The sequence below is a fragment of the Gallus gallus genome, chromosome 9 (genome assembly GCF_016699485.2).
Source record: "Gallus gallus isolate bGalGal1 chromosome 9, bGalGal1.mat.broiler.GRCg7b, whole genome shotgun sequence".
Classification (NCBI taxonomy): Eukaryota; Metazoa; Chordata; class Aves; order Galliformes; family Phasianidae; genus Gallus; species Gallus gallus.
In genome coordinates this window covers 5507149-5532215 of record NC_052540.1, presented here as the reverse complement: position 1 = coordinate 5532215, position 25067 = coordinate 5507149, and the positions used below count along the sequence as shown (strand labels likewise).

The 25067-nt window shown below is 36.8% G+C and overlaps 1 long non-coding RNA gene across 1 annotated transcript in view; it reads left to right on the top strand.

The window, feature by feature from the left end:
• The window catches only part of LOC121113443, a 110064-nt gene that overhangs the window by 7584 nt on the left and 77413 nt on the right, over positions 1–25067 (top strand). The window lies entirely within an intron of this gene.

The window sequence follows — 25067 nt, the reverse complement described above, 5'->3', positions numbered from 1 at the left end:
CTTTTAATTAACTGTTTGTTTCTGCCTTTCCTCTCATGCCTCTTTTTATGGTATACAGCATCAAACTTCCTCTAAATGCTGGTACAATGTCTGATTCTGTGCGATATGCTGTAAATGTGATTATATCTCTCACTTAATGATGGCTAAATGGTGCTTTGCAGTCATTCTTATGATTTCTCTTTAATAATTTCCAAATTGCTATTCAAAAAAAAAAAAAAAAAAACATGTGAGGTTAGTGTCTTCATTATCAACAATTAGATACGATTTTCTTATATTGTAGTACCGTGTTTCTGAAAATCAAAGCTAAACAGTGCTGATTACTGTGAAGTAATTTGGGATATGCTTTCGAAGTTTTCAACGTTGCTCCCTGTGTGGCCACAGAACAGCAGATGGCAGTGTGGGGCTTTGGGTCCAGCATAAGAATGAACAGCAAAAGTCTCTCGATGCGTGAAAGAATCTACATCTTTGAGAAATATTTGCAAAATTTTTGTCCTTTTACTATGAAAACAATTAAAAAATGTAAATGTTCAATGTTTACACTCTGAAAGAATTGCATACTTTCTTTTTCCTGCATTGTGATTACATGGGGAACATTTCTTATCATCCGATTGGTGAGTAAAACATCTGCTCATTTTTTCATCTACTGTAAAGCTCTCCAATCGATTACTCAGTCAAAAGGAAGAATGTTCAGTTCTTGATATCGTGAGTCTGCTTCTTAATATAGAACAAGAAGGAAGGAAGGATAGTTAGCATGTTGCCCTCTTCTGTCTCCTTGAGAAACCTTCATCTCCAGCCCCATGGCATTGATGAGATTGGACTTTTTTTACTATTTAATAAAAGCAGAAGGTGCTAAGTAGCAACAAAAACCTTATACCCTTATCTTTAGCTAGAGAAACATCTTGTAGACAACCAGTGCAATTGCTCGATTTTCAATATTTAACTGGTTTTGTGATACTTCAAAAAAAAAAAAAACTTTCAAAACAACCTATCTTACATAAATAATGTGTTTCTCAAAGGGCCTGATCCTGCTAGAGTCTTTAAGAAATAATGCCAAATGTTTTGAGGTACTGTGGCTAAATTGCCTGTACTGTGTTATTTTTCTGTGTAATATCCTATGCCTGTCTCACTACTTTGGGTCTCTCTTCCCCAGTCTGTGTGGGTCATTTCTTAACAAGGCAAATGCAACCCGTAGCTGGGAGGTGAGTTCTGTTAATAACTGCCACAGACATCTTGCTGACTCTGGATCACTTCTCCATTTTGTGTTTCCTAATTCCCTTTGATTTTAAAATGGAGATTGATTGTATGGATAGCAAAAAAAAAAAAAAAAAAAAAGTTACTGTATATATTCTTACTTTAATTTTAGTTAGGGCTAATGAGTATTGACTTCATAAATGATTGAAGTATTTTATATGCCACGTTAGGCATGCTTTTGATAAAATGTTACTTTAATTTCTAGTAGAATCTGCCATTAACTGTGCAATACCTTTTCAGTTTTTCCAGATAGCTCTACTTTTAAAAATGCTTCTTTATCCAGCACATAGGGTTCTGTCATATGCTTAGTAAGGGTTGATTGTCTCACCTTTCAGAGATGCAAGTAAAAATAATTTTTAGAAGAATGAGATGATGATAAGACTTTAATGTGTTTCTGTATGACTTTGCATGCAGGTTATTATTGCTGTATGAACAAGGGAGATTTTTAATGGCGAAGACTCATCGAGAGTGTTACACATTGAAATTGTTTCTAAGAGCAGAGAACATTAAATTCCCTCTGTCCACTGGTGGGGCAGGATGGTATATGTGCCTGGGCTTCGCAGGGCAGGGTGATTGAAGGACTGTTTAATATTCTTGTTCAGTGAAACTAATTGAAGGACTGTCCATGGCTTGGAGCTCCTGTTGGGTCAAAGAACTCAGTAGAGTAGGATAAATGTAGTGCTAATTCTTTCTCTTATTATAGGAAATGCTGCTTTCTGTACTGAAAAGGAGAGGCATAACAAAAAACAAGGCTGGTTTTCTTCTCTCGGTTTCTACCGATTGTATTTTCCATCCCACTAGTGCATCCAGTACTGTCTTATGAGAAACATCAGCAGTCTTCCATTTTGGAAATATGTCCATTTAAGGAGGGAATAAAGTATTCTTCGTGGGAAGAGTAATGTGCTTAAGACCAATATTAATGACTTTTCTCCATCCCTAGTTTCTTTTTTCCTGTTGAGTTTTCTACTCCTTGTTCCCAACTGGTGGGTTTTTTTAATGACATTTTTTGATCCCTCATGCAGATCCCTTTTTCCATCCGTTCTCTTTTCCTCTCTCCTTCTTTTCCTGATAGAATGGCACACCCTTGTGGCAGTTAGTTTTGCTTGGTTGGGCCAACATCTGTCTCCATGGAAAATATTTTCTTTGGGTACTTACATCCGTGATGTATACATTATATATAATGTACTGTTACCTCCAAAGGCAATCAGCCTTTGTTTTTTTAAATGTGGAACACAAACAACAAAAGTATTTTCTCAGTGGAGATGAAATCTGGGGCTTTTTACAGTTTGCAGACTGATTAGCTGTAAAATTAAAACTGAACGCTTTGGAGAGCAGCACTAAGTAAAACAAATATCACCAATCAATCACGAATGAATTTTCCTCAAGTTTGAACTTATTGTTTGCCTTTCAATAATTCAAATAAAATTTGAATCCAAACAAGCCACAGAGCTGCCTCCATCCTCCTACAAAGCAACCAATCTCTTAAAACAATCAGATATAAACTGATGCTAACCCCAAATTATAACCCCCCAGTTCAGAAGACAAGGCTCTTTGTTTATCTCTCTGACAGAGGAGCAGCAGGCACATCCCTTGCTGGATTAGAATGCGATGAGCTTCACCTGCTCTGACCAACCAAGTAATCACTTCTTTCTGCAACAGGCCAGGCCATGTGAGAAACTCCAGCTTGCTGACTGCTGGGATAAGAGCACCCAGAGCCTGGCCAGGCTCTTGTCATTGATGCCCAGCAACAGGAAAAGGGGCACTGGGCACAAACTGAAACACAGGCAGTTCGATCTCAACATGAGAAAGAACTTCTTTGCTTGGGGGTGACAGAGCACTGGAACAAGCTGTCCAGAGAGGTTGTGCAGCCTCATTCTCTGGAGATATTCAAAACCCACCTGAATGCTGTGTAACTACTGTAGCGAACCTGCTTTAGCAGGAGGTTGGGCTAGGTGATCTCCAGAGGTCCCTTCCAACCCTTATGATTCTGTGACCTTCCTCCAGTATTATCCTCATCCTTGGCATTGACAGGAAAGAGGATGCTAAACTGAGAGTATTGTGTCTGATGAGGTGTCCGTGCCTCGAGAGTCCCAGCATGTGGGGAAGAGCCCTTCAAAACATCCTTTACAAATCAGATCATTTTAGTAGTAGCAAGATTCTATCCAGTCTCCTACCTATGCTTTCAATGAGAAAATTGCCAAGAAATATCCAAAGCCCCTCACAGAAACAGGACATCCTGAGCTATGGCAGATGGACTTCCTTTACAAAATTTTAATGAAGGTTTTCAACAATTGCTCTGTGTATGTGTTTGGGGCATTGAGCATGTGTGCTCATACATACACATAATGTGAAAATTTACTCAAACTTCTTAAAGTAACATATACTATGAGGTGTGCATGTTTTGCTAGAAGAAATGTATTCTGTAAACAAAACAATACTAATTTTATTCACTCTGTTGTGACAGAAGGCAGGATTATGTGGAGAGAAAATTTCAGGATGCGAGGGACCACAGCTGAAGGTTTTACAGTGAGTGTTCAGTAAGATATCCTTGGAACATAACATTGAAATAAATGAAGAGTAAACTTAACCTATATATCAGTGAATGTAAACAAATCTTGAAACTAAATAGGTTAAAAAAATGCTCTGAGGAAGCTGAAGGGCAATAATTAGAAAAGAATACTTATGCTTTCTCTCTTCCTAGAAAAGACAGATAAGAAATTTTGTAATTTCCTGAATACATAACAAAAATAACTGCTGTAAAATACTATTGAAAGATGGCAAACTTGTTTTGAAATTAATGATACAGAATAATTCACTGTGGATGAAGTCCTGTTTGATGATGATAAATATAAAGAAAGCATTAAATATATTTTTTAATATTTTATCAACTATCCCATTTTAAAAAGAGCAGGAATCATCGTATTTAATAAAGCAAGAGTTACTGTACTGCAACTGGAATAGTGTAGACAGGAATACTGTAATAGTGTAGATAGGAATACTGGTAAACCATATTATCCAATTATTGATCAAGTTAATTAAATGACATTGGATTGTCTTTAGCTCATAAATTTTCACACAAAAAATAATGTGTTCTGAAATGCAAGGAGGAAAGACAATGCATTAGTGCAGCTTTTCAACAGTCATGTTCTGTACCTTGATTCTTGCTCAGGCACTTTTACTGCCTGTGCCTGGCCTGCTTTGCACTGGAGGCCAGAAAGCCAAGTGCCTGAGAGGAATGAACTTCCCTGGGCCTTTTAGTCATCTACTTCTGACTTACCCTACTCTTCGTGATGTATTTTAGTATCTCTCCTCAGCTTTCACTGCTTTTATTCATCAAAGAAATGGAACAAATCAGTGAACAGTTATAAGTAATAGCAGTATGTTGAGGGCACCTTTTAAATGCGGGGTGAATGCTTATAAGAAAGAGAATTTCTAGTAATTATCACAGAAAAGCATTCAGAAATTGAGAAAAGAAAAATTTTTATTCCTTTCTTCACCAAGTTCCAGATAATTTGACCTTGACATGTTTGACATGGAGTAGTACAATTCAAACAATATGTATTCTGCAGCATCCTCTACGGTCAGCACTTTTGGCTGAGTGTGGTTGTTGGTAACTGATCCAGCTCTGAGGCAGAGCTTTTGATAGTGGCATCCTTCTGCATGATATTTTGTTCCAACTCAACGTCGATTGTAAGGAATTTCATCATGTTTCATCTACAGATAAAGTTTTGCAGAACTGGTGAAGGTGAATACTACAGAAATGAAAAAGGTGTTAAGATCAGGTCATACAGGAACGATGTCTAAGTGTTGGGTCATCCACCCATATAGGTGCTCATTACATGTCAGTTCTTACTGGAATAAAATTAAACTGACACTATGCGACACAGGCCTGATTTGTTTTTAGTACTTAAGCTAATGAAGGCTCAGTAAACAAATCAGAATACTGATGAGATCAGTATGTTTATCATGTTCATTTTGCGTTTCTGTTAACAAAGGTTGACTCATGATGGGAATCTCCTGATTATTTCATGATAAGTGTAATTATTTTATATTGCCTAGTAGTTTTTAAGACTATCCTACAAAACATATATAAAGTTTCACTTTTTTAGTATTAGACTCCCAGGAATTACTTTTGCTTTTGCACATAACCTTGTTAGAGAATCCTGTGTTCAATAGCAGTTATCAGAGAATTCAGAAAAGCAAAGTATAATTTCTGCAACGAGAATTTGGCCAGAATATATTCCTTTTAATCAGACTTCATTTCCTTATATTAATTAAGATAATTCTCTGACTGTACCCAGCCCAAATCAAGATGAAAAACAAGGGAGTTGAATGTACCAGATGAGAAACAGGCACCTTTAAAGAACTGTCCTCTGGATTCCAGGAATCAGATTTGCACGCAGAACAATAGCATATGGATTTGGGGATTTTTTTTTTTTTTTTTTTTTTTTTTTTTTTTTTGTGGTTTTGGTTCTTTGTCGTTTTTTACATTTGTGATTGCTGATTTTAGTTTCATTTCTAAGGTGTCAGCTTTCTAGGAGAGACAGCAAATATCAATTTTCTGGTCAAGAGAGTTTAAATTTTCAAGGGACATTGTGTAATAACAAGCTATTCATACAATGTTTTAACACAGTGACATTGTTGTCAAAATCCTTTAACAGCATGGCAAAATATTTATTCAAAACTCCTTGCATTTTATACTTATATGGTAAACAATGTAGCTTTCTAATCCCCTGTGGATGCATTTAGGTTCATGCCCATGCTTTGAATACCCTACCCATAACCGCAGTGGCACCTTCATCCTCTCTACTACAGTTTTTGTGCTGTATTCCCAGAAATCTGTGTCAGAACTAGAAGACTACTGCGCTTTACACTTTGCAAAAATACAGTTAAAAAGAAGTGACTACATTTGACTACTACTGTAATTAAGCGATTCTTGTATTGTTCCTATATTACAGTGTGTAGCAGTCTTTCTGAGATGCCCTAGACAGGATGACTAAGGCTTAGGACATCACTGAAAGAAATTGTAGAGTCATAGAATGGTTTGGGTTGGAAAGGACCTTAAAGTTCCATTTCCAGCCCTCTGCTGTGGGAAGGGTTGCCTCCCGCTAGGTCAGTTTGCCCACAGCTCCATCCAGCCTGGCCTTGAACATCTCCAGGAATATTTGATTTAGATGTTCTGTGTGATTATTGAAACTACAATAAGATAAAAGCTTTTTATTTTTCTTCTCTTTAGTGAATATGTGAAAAGTTTTTCTCATCTTCTGTTCGCAAACTGAAACCTGGTTTGTATTCTAGGGAGATAATGAAATCTGGGCAGAAACCGCTTTCAGTCTCCATGTTAGTTTGAATCGCTAAGCCCAGAAGGTATCAAACCAGGTAATTTCCAATTATTATAGGCCAATAAGACCAGCCATGTGTAGAATAAAGGTGCATTTAATATGCAATGAAATAAAGTAATAAGGAGAGGTAACAGTAGGAAACATGAGTATATGCAAATGTCACTTATGTAAAATTGGATGGATTTGAATTCTTGCAAACAGAAAATAAAAACAAAAAAAAACATATATTAGGCAGAAGAAATATTCCATAATCTTTTACTTATGAGGAAATTTTTGTAGAGATTTGACTGACTCACATCCTACACTCCGCAGAAAAAATTTCCAAATACCTAGGAAGATTCATAAAGATTAATGTACAACATTAGAAGAAGAAAATAATCTGAACAATAAATGGTAGTCAGGCATATTTTAGTGGAAGCAATTCATATATGATCCTTGTGAGTCCCTTCCAGCTCATGATATTCTATGATCTATGCTGTGTCCGAGAACACTAGAAGAACTTCAGCTGCAGACATCAAAAAGTTGTCAGTTTTATGACTTAGGCCAGAAATCAGTTTACTGCTGACCTCTTTAGAGTTACTATGGATTTAAGCAGGAAAATTGTGTCCAGAACATCTTTGTTCTAGTGTCCTTAGAGCCTACGTGAAATCTGTTAAGGAGTCTACAGATACCATGTGGGCCAGTGACAATATAGCACAGTGACCATCAGTTACTGCTGTTCTCCAAACCCTGTGCGTGTCAGAGAAAGGATGCTGTCATATGTTATGTTTTAGTGCTGTGTCTCCTTAGGGTCAGTGGAATGCTTAATGTTATCTGATAGATGATTAGTCCAATAATGACTTATTACTGGGAATGTACCAGTAGGTATGCACAGGAGCTAGTTAAGAGGAAGAGGGCTGAATGCTGAGTCCAAACAGAAGATGGTTCTTTGGCATGATATTGGGATCTGAGTCTGACTGGAGACTGGTTGAGCTCTTGGAGGATTCATTTGCATGTGCAGCCAAGGAGGAAGATAGGACAAATGCAAGCACCAGATCCACGCCCTGCAGTGCTGTGAAGGAAATTGTAGAAATATGTTTTGCTTCCACACCATAAAGACTGATAGTGGACAAAACGACTGTGTGGCCCTGTATCTTGTGCTTCCTTTTTTGTAAAGCTTCAATTTTGAGGTTTGATTTTTGAGGATTTCAGTACTGAGCCTGAAGCCCAGGACACAAGCTGTTGCACAACTCCAGAAAAAAAAATTGGAAGCTACTTATGGGCTGGAAGAGAACCAGCATTCACTTTTTCAAGTTAGGACTTCCAGTGAAATGCCTATTTTCTAACAATTGCCAGCATGTCTAATTGAGAGCAATGCTAGGTGAATAGCAACTGAGTATCTCTGAGAAACAATATGCTTCACTTTCAGTACTTAAGTGTGGTTTCACATCTCCTAGAAATTTAAATATGGCTTATACAGACAGTTTGTTAATAAATGTTGTGTTTTAGGAATACATGTAGAGTCATATGTTGTTAGATGCCTTTCATTTTTTTAAGATCGTTAAAGAGATTGTGTTGTAGTATTACATTATGACCCTGGAACTAGAGTCTGATTCCAGTCTTCTTTTTCCCTGAAAATGAAAGTTTAATTAAGTCATTCTTCAGTTTAAGATTTGGTGCACATACTAAAATAAATCACTTCCTTCTCTGCTGCAAAATTTTAGTAAATTCTTCATGTAAATCAAATTGAAAATAACATTTTTCTAGCCTGCATTTTCTATTGTGCAAGATACTTGTTTCAGTTGATTATTGACTAAATAATTAAAAGTACTAAATGCATTAAGTACTCAGCATCTGAGCGTCTGTTAGCAATGCTGAAACAAGTAAAAATAATTAGTGTAATTTAAACAGCATATTGGCTGTCACATAGGAAATGCTACCAAGCAAAGCCTTGTTCAAGATATGCAAGATGTAGTCCAGTGACGCTGGGGACAGCACTGAGCTATCTTGTTGAGGTTATATTTCCCCTATAGGTAGAAATAAAATAGCTCAGGACATAATGACTGTAACCAGGTAATCTGAGAGTGCTGTGCAAGCACAACAGAAGGTAGTTGTGGATTACTTATTTTTAATATTGTGCTAGTCCTTAGAGAATGAGTGCATAGCAGAAATGCTAAGCCATAGCTTGAAGCAGTGATTAAGCACCTGGTGGAAGGCAGGGCCAACCCAGGGGAGCTCAGGTGCATGCAATGTACCTGAATGATTGGAAGGGTGGAGCCAGGATCCAGCCCTTCTCAGACCTCATTTAAGGGTTGGCAGTGGAGGTGAGTGTTTCTTGCTGGAGGTACCTGCATACCTGTGGCCTTCTGAACGTAAGTAGTTTCTTTTGTTTGTTTCTGTGTCTGTGGCTGTTGCATTTGAGCAAATCTTCACTTGCTGTAGCGTAGGACCTTGTTGCTTTGCTGTCATTGCTGTGCTAGTGTATTGCAGTGTAGAACCCTTTTTGCCAAAAGAACCCAAAAATGCATGTGGCATCTATTTTGCTCAAATCTAAGACATTAAGCCACACAGGCCTGTTGAAAAGGTTCTACTACTGTTATTTTGTTTAACTGGAAACTGTGCTAATGTTGTAAAGTATGGGGAGAGGAAGAACAGTAGATATCTCTGATTTGCACTACTGGAGGCTAGATTTTGTGAGGAGGATGTGTGAACTGCAATGGAGGTATGTTTTATGAAAAAACATGTCCTGTTCCCCCTTCTCTCCCCTCCCTTTTTTTTTTTTTTTCTTTTTGGAAGGAGGCAGGAAAGTGTAGTGTTGGCTTGGAGTGGAAATAGATTGGTCCTTTCTAATTCTACTGGTGTACCAGCTGTGCTAGCCAGTGGGATAGTTCATAGCCTTCTTTATTCTCTCCCCATTAGCTCCTGGAAAGGGATATGTTGCCTGATATAGTTCTTATGCTTCTTTCACCTAGCTTCTGCTTTTGATAAAATTGTTTCACCTGTATTGACATCTGATTTTGCTGTTGTTTTGGTATGAAAGTTGTACTGGTAACATCTTTCCTTTTGTGTTAATTAGTGTACACTACAGAGGTGCTGTCAAGATACAGGCATAAGCTGCGCTGTGAGGAAAGAAAGCCTCAAACAACTGAAATTAAGTTCACAGGACTTTGTCAAAGCCATGCAGGAAATCTGTGACAGATCCCAGATTAAACTCCAGATTTCCTGTCTCCTCCACTTGTTCTGCAACTACAAGGCCCATAATTTCTTAGCTGAGGGAAGGGCTGTCCAATATTATCTTTCTTTTTCTGATATACTGTTGCTTCAGTTTAATACACTAGTTGCTACCATATGTTTTGTATGCTGTGGTAGTTCAGTCCCATGACTGTTTCTTTATTGTGTTTTGTGAGGCATGCGTACACACTGAACAGTTAATGGTAATAATGCTAGTTACCAATTCTGTTTAGCATTCAAGCAAATGATAAAAAAAGCTCAATAAAAGCAGGTATTAAAAGTTAACTCAAAAGTATTTATGGATGCAGATAACTTACTGTCTCCCTCTTCCAAATATCCTGCTTATATTTCTTCAAATCTAAATAGCATTCAGAGAAGCAGTTTTGATTTGCATCACAGATGCTGCCTGTACTGAAATAATGTTTTTATGGAATTACAATATTTGAATATTTATTTGAAGAAAGTAATTTTCATTTTTGCATGTGCCACTTTGTAAAATTGATGCTGTTAGGTGCCAGTTAAGCACTCTATAAGTTACAAGTTAATAGATGTGACGCTTTCAAAGGAAAATCATTCTTTGTGTGTCTGTGATCAAATGACATTGATCAAGTTTTTTGGACTTTGCTTTGTCTTGGTAGATGGAAATGAGAGAAATCTGAACTGTTTATTAGGTATCTTTAGATGTTCTTGTGTTCATATGTATTGGCAAAAGTCTATGTATGTCTAATTTTTTAGGTACTTTGCTGCTATATTAAACTTTAATAGTTTTCATTCTGTGCTGCTCAATTTGCCCTCATATGGTTCTTCTTTAGATAACAGTACTTGTACAAATTCCAACTGAAGCAGAGTCGGTAATCTTCAGCCAGTCTTGACAGCATTTCTAATGCAGTACAGCTATGGAATTTCATTCTATTTTCTTGTTTTCTAGATTGTATATAAATAACTGAGCAGAAACATGGGATCAAATGGCCTTTGCTAAATACACTTTTTGTTATTTAAAGGATGAAATTTAGAGTACTTATTAAACATGTAATCACTTTGTGTGCAAGAACTTTTTAGAATTCAGTAGGAAATTCCAAAAATAGTGGAATTACTTTATAGTTTATAAACGAAAAATAACTCCCAGAATATTTTTGTGTGCATGCATTGTTTCTTCCTTTAAGAAAAAAAGAAATTCCATCTCAGTCATTGTCACATGCTGTATTTGCCTTTAGAAGCAGATAAGGGGAAGACTAGGTCATAGAGATTTCATTTCAGGAAGATTCTTAGGTACATAGAGAATGTGCAGCATACGTAGTCTTCTTGAAGTGAGGATATTATACACAAGATAGAAATTGCATATACTACCAGATCATAACAACAGATGCATAAAACATTGCTTTTTAAAAAATGGCAGAAAAAGGACAACTTTGGGTTAAAACTAAATAGAAACATGAAAGAAGACTCAACAGTCAGTCAAGTTGTGCTAATGTCAGCAAAACTGGACACTAAGTAAAAGGTTACAGTGGCATGTGGAAGTAGACTAAAAGTGACACAAGCTGGTAGTTGGAACATGATAGTCATGGAGATTATTGGTCCAGGAGAAGCATAGCTGTACTTGCACAACTTACAGAGTTATCAAGCTGTGTGAAGTGGAGCTAGCTTTGTACAGAGCCAGTCCCATTGCTCTTTCTGGAATAGTCAGACCTGTGAAAAGTGGAAACTGTCTGCTTGTTTTGCAGGAGTCCTAAGGTGTCATGAGTTTGTTATGCCCCCATGCCAGACTTATGTTGGTTTCTGGTACTACTGAAAACTGAACAACTGTAAGGGACTGTAGCAGAAATGCTAAGTCATGGCCTGAAGCAATGATTGAGCACCTGGTGGGCAGGCAGGGCCAACCCACGGGAGCTCAGCTGCATGCAATGTACCTGAGTGACAGGAAGGATGGAGCCAGGATCCGGATCTCATTGTAGGGATTGGCAGTGGAGGTGAGGGTATCTTGCTGAAGATACCTGCATACCTGCGGCTTTTTGAAGGACGAGCAGCTGCTTTCCTTTATTTCTGTGCCCATGGCTGTTGCATTTGAGCAAGTCCTCACTTGCTGCGGTGTGGGACCTTGCTGCTTTGCTGTGATTGCTGTGGTTTTCATTGCGTTACAGGGACAGATCTGAGAGGATTCAGCACGGAAGACTCAGCAATGCTAGAACAGAGCATACAATAAGCAATGCAGCGGTGCAGATCTCTGCAGCTGCTTGAAACTTAAGCTAACCAGTGCTGATTCAGAAAGATGCCCAAGGAACGCTGATTGGGCATCTGTGTGATGTTCCCAGTATTACGGGTCCCAGAAATTTGTCTTTGTGGCAGAACATGGGGCCTCGGGACAGGCTGGTGCACCACATACACTGGTTCTTTCTACAACCAGGAGAGCTGAGCCCTATTGTGCAGAGAGATTCTTTCCTCTATAGGAATCATTTAAAACCCAGAGGGACTAGCTACCTCCAATTCATTGTTATCCCTGTTGGCTCTAGACTGGATCTACACAGCTGTCCCTGCACTGTGCAGACTGGTAACCATTTTACCTGTTTTTTCCATGAATTTTACTTTTCTAGCTCCCCACTGCAATAGGTAATGGAGAGTCAACTGTATTACAGCGGTTTTAATGCGATTTTGGTTACTCTTTGGGAGTAGTTACAGGGCTTGTTTCATGTGTGGCAACTCATATACTGATTCAGAAATTACCACCTTTCAAAATAAAGCAGAAGTTATCAAATTAAGGAATGATGCTGCTCGGTTGAGCCCATTACGAAAGCAAAAGAATAATGAAGAGTTGGAGGGCAGTTGTGTGTTTTTCCTACACACAAAGCTCTGATAAACATGCAAATGAAGTGATACGAATCCAGATATTGAACTCAAGCTTAAATCAGCATACATCTGGATGGTTATCAAATTATTAAATTGTAACAAAGCATTAGGGGAGTTTTCAAATGAGAGAGAACTTTAGCCTTAATATGTGTTTGAGAGAGGATGCTGTGGTTCTAAAGTATTTTTCCATTTTATGAGGGAGAAATCTGTAGATATTTTACTTGTCATCTCCTGACTGGTGCTTTGTATTGATCTTAGTATTTGCTCTTTATGGTGTATAAAGAGGGCTAATAGCTCACATATACCTTATTTAGAGATGGCTGTGAAGTGCCATCCAGTCTTAGAAACATTTTTCCACAGCTGCTTTGCATCTGAGCTGGGGATGCTAGAGGACACGAGCTCCCAGTCTAAATCCTAATAGGCGTGGAAATAATTGTTAGTATTTCAGTCATTCTTAATAGGTTATATAGCAAGTCAGTCTTCAATGGAGGCACAGTGTGCAAATGCTCAGAAAATGGTTCTGTGTGCTGAAGAATTTGAAACATAAATCTTTATGGTTGATGGAGATGGAAAAAAAGTATGCTAACATGCTATCTGGTAAATGGTTAAGAAATGATGTGCTTTCTACTAAGAGGAAAAGATATCGCGTAGCGTTTTCCCATTTACTTCCCATTTATCTTGCACCCCTGGTTTCTAACCACGTTTACAATATGTATGAAACAGAATACAGTAGTCCCAGAAAATAATAGCTCCAAAGTAAGGTCTTTGTATATTCAGGGAGGTTTCTCTAGTGCAGGTATTGGACAAAGTTCCATGGTACATAGGACCAAACAGTACTTGGGCTGCAAGCAGTAACAGTCTTTAAAAAAAAATGCCTAAAGGCATTTGTTTCCCAGCTGCTGATGTCCAGTGCCTCAGAGAACCTGGGTAGCCAAGCAGGCAGAGCTCTGTGTTTACATTGAGCACCTGAACTCTATTTACAAACCAAATACTCACTTTTCTAAATCAAGTAATTACATTCACAAGAATGTGACAATCTGCTCAGTGGCTATATTAATATCATATATACCTAATTAACAAATGAGATGAACAGGAGCAGAAAAAGGTTTAACTGTACGTGAATAGACATGATGATACTATCTTTTACTTTTGGCTTATAACAGTGTTTAGCTTAGACCTTGCATCTGGAACTGTATTTACCTGCTGATATTCTATAATATGAATGAGCTGTTTCATGGCTCTTTTAAGGATGGAAATATAGGCAATACCAACAAGTCTTTTGTGGCCCTTAATTGTCAGTTCTGGGATTCCTTATTTTGTTCCTTACTCATGGTGGACAAAATGCTACCACTTTTCACACTGTAATGGTGTATTACCCCACAAAGTGCCATCTTCTGAGAAGATCCCATAATGTAATGAATAACAGTAGGGAATAGCAGGCTGCTCATGGTTTATCTGAACAGGATAAATAAATTTCAGAGACATAGGATTTTTACTGACAGCGCAATGCTGAGTTGCTCTGTTTCCATTTGATAGCGGAGAACAGAGGGTCAACTGTTGTTTTCTTTTTTTTTAGTTTAAAAGGATTTATGTAGTTCTGTAGCTGTGGAATTGTACTCAAGATTGTGATGCTTTATAAAATCAAAGTGATATGAGTAGCATATGGTATTTTGATTGCTGTTTAAATTAGTTCAAGATCATATAAAACAGTTTGCTAGAATGTTACATCTTTCCATAAAGTATTCTACACTTAATATACTTATTTATGGTGGTTCTGTCTGGTTAATGAAACTGCTTGCAGCGGTGGTGCTACTGTAAACCATTAGGTCTTTACCTTCTTTTGTTTTCAGTATGTCTGATTTCTTTGTGAAGAACAGCTGTTCTGTACTGGGACTATCTGAGCTCAAAGACATGATCTGAAAAACTCGTAGATCTGTATTCAAGAAAACTTCATTTCTATGAGACCCTTTTCTGATTATAGAATTAAAATATCCCTGTTAACAGCTGGGTGCATCTGGAGGGTGACATAGCCACATTTTCTTTCTTCATCTCATGACAGTAGTTTGTTTTTTGCCTTTTATTTTCTTTCCAAATTGATATAACTGAGATGAAAATGTTTTTTTTTTACATTTCAATTTAATTTCCCAAATAAACTGGGCTAAGGTGCTTTTCAGGAGTAGAGACTGAAAGATGACCATCATGTAGCCATACACAATCTGCAAAGTAAAGGGAAACTCAAATATAATATACTTTGAGTGGAGGTATGTATAGACATATAGGATGTTAATAATGCTTAACAAATCAGTAACAATTGCTGCAGTAAAAAAGTAATCAGCAAAGCACAACACAGCCATGGGAGTTTGCTTTTATATGCAAATTTAAGTAAGTGGTATAATAGTCACCACCAGAAGCACCCCAGCATTAGTTACTGCATGCAGTCACAATCTCAATTCATAGACTAAAATAGCTCTATTTTTTCCTAGTCCCTCTCTGTCCTTCTATTGCATTCAATCTTTTGGATGTGTACTTCAGAAATTAAGGTAGACCCTTGTTTTAATGCCTTCCTGATTTTCAGAGCCAGTTCTTGTAGGTAGGATGGAGCTAGATTGATAATGTTACTGAAAGAAACATGAATTCATAGATTTTATTAGCTAGTCTCCAGAGTGGCAAAATATAACCAAATTTACGTCTGATTTGCAAATATAGCAGGGAGCTGGAGAATCACCTCTGAAAAGAGCATTCTGCATTGTCAGGATGTACTTTTTGAATGTGGAGGTAAGGATTCTGCCGTCTTCAGGTGGATGCAGTCACTGAACTGATGAATATTATGTATTTGGCAGCTAGGGGGGAGGCAGGATTTGAGGTAGAGTGCAGCTGCAGTGGTTTATCAAAAAGCCTGATAGTCTACCTATTGCTTGAGCTTACTTGTTGGTGAGTGTGTTCATATGTCAGTACTTGTAGTTTAGGATTCTTCAAGGCCTTAACGGCGTAAACCATATGGAATTACAATAACATTTTTTCCCCAAACATTTCTGTGATCTATAAAGCAGTCTTCTGATGCTGGCAGGTAGGATCTCTTTTCCTCAAATGAATATATCTTGAATAATTACTAACATGTAGTCAAGTCCTTTAATTGTTGATTGTTTTTCTTTATTTTACTTAGTAGTCATTTTTTAAGCTATCTTTAGCCTTAGCACTTCAGGAATTTTATAGGAATTTATCATGAAGCCACATGTGTTTGGTACTTAGTATTGTCTGATAAACGTGAATGTAGGACTTGCTGAAAAGAAAAAAATCACTCTACTTCTCCAATAATTTGCACTGTGCTTTGTGGAAATAGTTAACTAAATTATTTTCTCAGAAGGTCAGAAAAGACTAATGTAAAATGCAAAAATAGTAATCTGAGCAGTTATTGATTAACTATATCCCAAAGTAGCATAGGCAAACTACAGAAGTCCATTGTGGTTGACGAACACTTTGAAGAACTTTTTGGCCTAACTTCTTGATAATTCTTCAGAGCTACAGAAACAGGCCCCCTTATTTATTTGAAATAGGTAAGAAATCTGTTTTTGTTTGTGGCTTTTAAAAAAAAATACATACTTTTCCTTGACTAGATGCTTTGGAATCAGAAAAGGCCTTTTTAGTTTCACTCTAGTAAGTGTTTTCTTTTGGCAAGGTTTGTTGTTCATAGCTGACTGAGCCCCTCTTATAGAACTCTTCCTGGAATGTTCTTGATCTAGAATTGGAGTTCAACATCTGCATTAATTTAGAAATCAGTGTTCACAGGGAGTGCACCTAGCCGTGGTGGCAGCATGAATAAAATCCAGAAGACTCCCGTAAATGGAAGGATCAGCCCTTAATCCTCCTTTTGCCCCTCTCTGTGCTCTGCCATTAGTTTATCCTCAGTGTGAGGAAGAAACTAGATGACAAGAAAGACAGAAACAAGGTGACCAAGCTACTAACAGGTTGTTGGTTTTTTTTTTGGAAGACACTCTTTTCTGAGTCCACCACTCTCCTTTAATAAAAGGAGAAGCTGCTTTGTATAGCATGCCCTTTCTCTAAGCTTATTAAAATGATAAGGGAAAGAGCAGGGCATATCTGCTGAGTCAGCTGCTGCTCTTTTATAAAATGGAATGGAGGGGAAAAAAAATAAAAATACTGTTATGTAGAGAGTTCATTGCAGAGTCAGTTCAATAAAACTTGCACTTCCCAGTTCTGGCAAAGCTTTTGGACATTTCAAAGGGCTTGATAAAAAGCAATAGCCTTGTCTCCCACACATTAAAGCTTCATCAACGACATTATATGAGAAGAAGAAAAACCTGGCACAACAGTAAAGCAAAGGGTAAGGTGTTCCTTAGATGGGTCAAGGTGCTCTAAGTTCCTCTTGCTTCACTGAAATAACAGCTTTTTTTTCTGGCAGCAGAACATCTGTACCCTCTGTCTGTGTCGAAGAAGCACATCTGTTCACAGTTATGGGTCAGTACCCGTACAGGAAGCGTAGTTGTACTGCACTCAAAGATGCTGGATCATAGCCCTCAGAAAGCATTGTTTAAACTCTCTAATTAGGGAAGGGACAGGAGAATCAATTGAATGCGAATTAGATCTGTGAGACTTAAAAACCTAGACAACTGCTTTAAACCTGGTGAACATCTAGATAGATGTATAGGCAGCAATAGTAGGGTTTTCATTCAATGCTATGTATTTTTAAAGCAATTTAGTTAAAAATCCTTGATTCTAAGAAGGAAAAAAAAATAGTGGAATAAAACTCATGTTGATAAGGCAGGGAAGCACATAATAAGTCTGGTGGGCTATCTGATCATATGGAGTTCATAAAAATATTTTCTGGAGTCATTTCTGTCCTGTCAACACACAATTGTCAAGATTTCCTCTCTCCTGTCAGTTAGGTCCTTGGGAATACTTCTAACTTGAGAAGTAATATTGAAGCACACAGCACAGTTTGCAATACCATCAAAATCAATTTGCTATTGCTCCAGTGGGCCTAGTAAAGATGACTTTTTATTTCTTTTGGTTTTCTTACCTCTGGAGTATTTTCAGAGGATTAATTTGTATATTCAGTCATTAAATATGCAGCTCTTTATAGATACAACTGTCTAACTATAATATCTTCCTATAATAAAGATACTCTAAGTCTGCTTTAAATGAAAAGTATACTTCAGATGAATAGTGTCAGCAAAACCTTTTGTTCTGTGGCAGGAATAGCATGGAAAATGGAAATTTAAAAAGCTAGAATTTAAAATAACTGTTTCCTAACATCATCTAATGACTTGATTCAAAAGAATTAGTGGATTTGTTTGAAATACACGGGAATGGATATAAAATAGACTGAGCTGATATTTTCCCTTAAGGTGGTTCTGCTTCTAGATAACTATGAAGCTGACCTTCTCCACTTTAAAACCATTTATGTAGCTTCATTGCTTTAAGAATGTCAGCTATTAACACTGAACTTTAACTATAGAGACATCCCACTACCCTGCTCTTAGAACTACACTGTTAGTCTTTTGTTAGAAAGGAAATTTTACTTCAGTTTTCCTTGTTTTCTCAAACCATTTCAGCACTTAAAAGCATTTTGGGAATGCCTTTTTTGTGTTCCAAATTCCATTGTGAAACCCCTTGAAGAAACTTCACTGCTGCAGAGAAGTTTCTAACACATCAATTGCTAGAGCAAATTGATCTAGTCACTACTTCTTCATTCTTCATAGGTAAAGGTAACTCTCACAATTAGTATTTCTTATTAAACATTCCCTTGTATGGGCTGGAGTTTAAGAACTAACATTTAAGTTATGACAAGGGCTTGAAAATGTCTGACACTTACATTAATGCACAATCCCTGCCCCTCCCAACAATCTAAGGGCACTAACAGTCTTGCAGACTAAATTGTAGTTGAATCCCTACCTCCTGAGTGTTAGGCAATATACTGTGTCACAAGGAAAACTTTGTTTCTTTCTGTGTTGTGGGAGTTTTGTCCAAATTATCCCTTGGCCAACCACATAACAGACATTAGAATGTGACTGTAAGGCATTAGACAAATATCTGCACTGATGCAACAATCTAAGGATTCCCTAACTCATTTAAGCAATCACAGCAAAAGCACAATCTGAGGCAGCGTACTCAGTCATCGGGACATAACTTGATGCTGGTCTTGTGGTCATAAAGAAGCTAATGTTTATAATTACTAAACTGTCTTTAATAAAACTATATAAACAGTTTTTTAGTTTTCATATATGATTATATGATATTTGTGATGCTTTCTCCTCCATCTAGTTCTACAAAAACTTGAACTCTAAATTTATGAAGTTAGTAATGGTGAAAATGTTCCCATTTTTTAAGTGCACGGCTCAATCCTTATAGGATGCTTGAATATCACCTTTTTTCTTTTTCCTTGAGTAATATTTGGAGATATTCAAAATGCACAAGCAGTAGAAGACTAATATTAGTTATCTGAATGAGACTACTTTGTCACTGAAAACTGGCTTCAAACGTTGCTTCACAAAGGCCCATGTGCAGAGGCCTTTTAATCACGTGCATGGATTGCTTGCTAGCACTGAAATGCATGCTCCTGCACCTCTGCTATTTAATATAACACGCTGTTTATTGAATCTCTAGTGTGAGGTGCAGGCATGTTTGAGCATGCTTAGTTTTACATGCATTGCTGAAGTCATCAGGCATTAGCAGTTAAAGCTAACCGCACAGTTAGGCTTTGGAGAGGCGTAGTACTTCCAAGCAGAAGATTGTCAGTGATCACAATAGGAATAAAGCCTGCTATCTGCTTTTTAACAATCTTATCACAGAACTAGCAAATGTAAAATCCCTGTGGTAAGGGAGGCAAGGTTGATCATAATGCATTTAAAGTCTATAAATCAGGACTGTCGAAGTAGATGCAAGGCCTGCTGTAATAGTATATAGCTCAAGTTTCTTTTTAAAAATTTTATTTCACCTCTTATTGAATAAGTTTGTTGTCTGGCACAAGACACCAGAAGATATCAAGGTACGTTATGATTTGGAATGGTTACAACAAATGAGTTTAGTATGATGTTCTAGAGTTCTAAACCATGCAGGGCAGGAAGACTTCTTTGCTTGTTTTCTTATGAACTATAGTGCCAATTACTCTCAGATATTTAGCAAGGTCCTTATTAACATAAAGTTTATCTAATTGCCAAATAGAACAATGATGTGGATAACATTGTAGGAGTATTAGACAGATTCATACGGAAAATGAGATCATAATGTTTCGTGTGGTGTAATGTATGCCCATGTGACTCGTATGTGGTTGATGCTTCTTATTAAAGCGCATTAAGGGACTTAGGAATGTTTTCTGCAGCAGATGTGGTAGGACATGTAAAAGAAGACTGGCAAAGGTGTTGAGAGCAGTTAAAACACTAGGCTATGATTTGTGTTAATGTTTAAGGCTAGAGGGTATTGGAGTTTTCCCAGAGAAACTGTGCCGGGTTTGTTGATAAGTATACAGCTGACCGGTTGATGTTCACTCTAGCAAATTATTTTGTTGATTGATAGCTCAGTTAATTTCAAAAGCAGCCTTCTTACTGCCCATGCAGCTGTGAATTCTAATCAACTGAAGCAATTAACTGCTATCTCTGTGGGTGCAGAGGAGCCAACTGCTGAACCAAACATGCTGAAAATGGGCTGTTGCAGATAAATGGGAAGAGTGAATTCATGCCTAACTTTTACTCCCTGTAACATTCCATCAGATTCCCTTAAGTTTCAGTATTTACATATTAACTGGATTTGTCTGTGTTATTAGATCAAACATTCTGTTTTCACATTTAGTCAGATTTCATTTAGCAATAGTTAAATGGGATTAAGAAGGAAAAAGCAATGTTTTGATTAAGGGAAATCAAATGATCTCACTTTTACAGAAAGAATACTCCTTATTAACAATATTCCATTCTGTGTCCTGAATGGACTTCTAAGGGTAGTTTGCAACAAGCTTTCTTGAGCTTCACTGGTGCTAGAAAAAGTAGGCTAGTTAGTGACAGGGAGGAAAGGAGCAGAGAAACACATGTTCTAGTGCTTTTGTTTTCTGTGAGGAGGGAAACAGTGCCTGACTGCACGTGGTCATTATCTATCCCCTGACATTGATTTTTTTTTTTCTTAAAAAAGTGTTAGAGTGTTAAACCCAGTGTCTACCTTGGTTAAATATGACTTGCCAGTGTTAACTACCTCTTGTAGTTTGTGCTGGTTGTGATTTTTTTTTTTCTGTTGTGATTGGGGTAGAGTTTGCTTGTTATTCCCTGTCATGGGCCTTTAAAGTGCAGGCATACAGCTTTTCTTTTTCTAGAAAAGGTAAAAAGTAGTAGTAAACTTCAGGGTTCTTTGGAATTTATTTTACAACAATATTGATGGCCAGAGATGGTAGTTTGTCTTCACCTCATTGAGATTGATTTTTCCAGGCTACATCAGGTTATCTGGTAATCCCTTGTTTCTTTAATTAATACATGTTAAAGCCTGATGTCAATGTATCATGCCATATTAGAATGAAAAAAAATTAATTATTAAGTCTTTATTATTTGGTACTTTGATATGGAAGCGAAAGTTCTTCACAAACTGTAGCACCTGCAAGTCTCATGAGCTGCCTGCTGAGCGGGAACAAGGAAGGAACAGAAATAGTTTTCCAGAACTGAGAAAACAGCGGCGTGAAAATAATACCACAGAGTAGGCATGTATGTTGGCCTACAATATTCTACTGCACAGGATTTTTTCTCATCAGTACTTGTTAAATCCTTCCCTCACTGAGTGAGAAAGCTGATAGTTTTTAATTAGAAGAATGAAAATCATCTGCTTAAGAGAATTATGATATAAAAAGTTGATCCTATATGACCTTAATACCATAAGACCTCTCTATATATTTTATAGTATAAAACATACTTTTTAAAAAATCAAATCAGGAAACAAGTGTTGTCCTTACCTCTTACAGTTAGAATCCTGAGGTAAACAAAAACCCCAGATAACCTTCACAATACTTGTTACTCGTCCTGTGTATTGAGTTCCTTTATCTCGTTTGTATGTTGTGTCTACAAACTGATAAGTGAAGAAATTGTGCCTGTTTCAAGAACTGGGACTAACCTGTTACTTCAGCTGTTCCTGGTCTTGAAAACTGTATGGCTTTAAACTAGCAAATTAGGATTTACCGTAATAGCTGAAATGCATTGGATTAGAACTGAACTAAAATTAGAACTTTCTTTTAGAATCATAGAATCATATGATTGTATGATTCTATGATTCTAAAAGAAATGAAGGCTGTTGCTACATGTTTTTATCTAGGAGAAAGGGGAAGTGATTATTGATTTTTATTTTTTAGTATTCAGGGAGAGTTTAAAGTTTTCAGATATGTGCTGGGCAATTTAAGAATATATACAAATACATTTACTGGTATGCTTGTGGATACTGGTGTTCAGTGATTTGCTATTATTATCTCTCAAATACATATTAGATGTATTTTTTTCAGAGTAGAGCAGAGCTAAGATTAATAGGGGCACTTCTGCATGCAAAATAAACACAATTGCCTTGATATGTGGAACTAATATTGCTTTTGGAGTAGAATTGAGAAGAAATGGTGGTGATTTAATAATTACTTCAGCTTTGTATAAAACACATGATTAAGTTACTAGGCTATACCTACTAATTTAAACCTTGTTTAGGACTGCTTTAACAGTCTAGAAAATAATGAAAATCCGCTGCTAGGCTCTACTTTGTAAAAGATATAATCTTTTAAGGTATTAACCTGAATGGAACTAACCGTTTTGATCTAACCAAGAATTTGGCTAGGCGGTTTTGTCATTAAAGTCAGTGGGATCCTGCACAACTTTACCTTCTGCAAGTTACTCACTTAAATTCTTGGGTCACATTTAAATATTCCCTTTCACAGTATCCTAAGTCACAGCTTATGCACAATTCTGTGCAGTTCACAGTTCCTGTGAGGTCCTGAGGACACTAGTAGATATTAATGGCCCTGACCATTAATACTTGACTAGAAGCCTTCTTGGCTTCTGACCACACATGAACACCCCTCACCCATGGGACCAGGAGACCCATTCCAGTTTAGTAACACGGGAAAGCGAGCAGTGTGGGGAAAGACAGGTGTTTAAAGTCTGGCGAATTCAGACCTCATTCATCTGATGTGAAGATTAACTGCTCTTGGATCAGCACTGCATTATTTGTAGAAGTTGCTTCTCTGTTTTCAGCATTTTAAAAATCAAGACAGCTTTCCAAGAGTTGGCTAATCTATCCCTCCAGCTTTATAATTTAGTTCTGTTTGGAAAGCTTATTCAGTAAAGACTCAGAATTACGCAGCCGGGTTTAAGCTGGAAAGTTCCACTGATGGCAAGAAATTTCCCTTGGTGCCTATTTACTGTCCCATTATGTGTTGTTTACTATCTTGGCATTGAAATTTTCAAGACTATATAAGTAATAATAATAATTGAAATGCAACTTTTTAAAAACTTCACCTGGCAAAAAGAGGACTATTTTTAACTTCAGAATATTTGGTCAAGAGATTTTACTCAAGTAGAATTCTGTGTTTGCCAAGAAAAAACTCAATCTTGTTGAAGAATATAAAGTTTGGAATGAAAAAAGGTCAGATAGGAGTAGATATTATCAGAACCACTTATTTAGTTGAAAAGAGCATGGAGAACCTTTTGTAGTGTTTGTACTAAACTCCAAGAGGACACTGGCTGCTCAGAAGTAATGTAGATATGCATTGCCATTGACTCATAAACGGAAAGAGACAGTGATCACTCTGAAATGCCGTTGTGCTTTTATGATTTATTGAAAAATTGTGTGGTACCAAGTATGCATGGAAATGAACAGATCTTGGCTTGTGATCTTGAAAACACACTCACTTTAGGTACTTTTATAGAATGATTACTTGTTTGGGTAATAATTGTCAGTCCTTTATTGTTTTAAGTTTTTATTACTTTATAATTATCATTAAACTATGTTTCACAACATCTTTCTGAAGTAGGGAAATTTTATACCAGTTCTAGATCGGTAAACTAAAGCACTGATAATTAAAGGAGTGGTCTGAGATGACTCCACCAAGAAGGATCTGGACCTCAATCTTAGTTACAATCTTACGCCTAAACCACAAAATTGTTCTTTATCTTTTTCAGTAGTACGTCCTAGAAATTAATTTTGAATAAATACATACACAATGAATCCAGGATTTGGAGAATAAGTTCTAGTATAAAATTTCTAAAATTACAGACAAAACACTGTTATTGCTTAAAATCCAAACTATGCAAAGCTAAGTTACTTATTCTATTTCACAACAGACTACAAATAGCTGCCAAGCTTAACTTAGCTCATTTCTGAAATTAGAAGCACTTTTGGAACTATTTCTGATGTAAAGACAGGATAACACTCAAAACATATTATCAGTTCTTCTTGTAGGTACATTGTGTAGCCTCTCTTTTTCTTTTAGACTGTTCTTGTCAGAGCAAACACAATGTGTGTACAGGTCAGAACCTACCCAAAGCTCTGCTTTGCTTGATTTTTCTCTAAAAGAATTCCTTTTGGTGGTGGCATGGAGCAGTTTTCCCCAGGTCTAGCATCTGTTTCAAGCTTCACCTGCCATGAGAAATTAGATATGTGAGATAATAAATAGGAGGAAACCTACAGAATTTGCAAATTTAGGTCTGAGCAGAATCAGTCCAGTCAGGATAACTAACCAAGAGAGCTGAAGTTCACCCTGAATCTTAGAACACCAGTTTGGAACTTTGCTATCCTAATTGAACACAGAAATGCATGACATATCACAGAACTTCTGAATTAATCAATGTGGCACCAAATCATCTTTTTCTACAGAAAAGATAGTTATATGTCCTTGCTTGAACTTATCTTATACTACGTTTCTTTGAGCCTGAGCTGAATTTTGTGTTAGAATTGTCATTGCAAGCTATTACAGTTTATTGGAATGAGCATCTTTAAAAAAAAAAATATTACAGGATTATTCAGTAGGACAAATGCATTCACATGCAGTTACTATTAATTTCTGTTGCTACAGTGTTTATAAAATGTTTAAATTTTAATGTTCATTTTTTGATAAAGAATTCTGTTTCGTATTTTGTTTTAGTTTGTCCTTTCTGATTTTTCCTCTGTATTTCCCACTTACTTATTCTTCTAAAGGACTCCAGTTTTAATAGTATTAAGTATATATGTCATACTTTACATTTGTAAGCAAAGTGTAAAATGAGTGTTTCAGTAAATGACATTGGTTTTGCCCTATATAATTTGTATTCCTATAATGACAAAGCCTGAATTTGAATGTCTTTCTTAGGATCATTGTATCTGAAAATTCAGTTAAAAAAAAAAAGTTGAAAATTTTATCTTCTAAGCTTTTCTTCCCACTTAGGTCAATAATGCTGTTCAAACTCATTCTCAACCAAC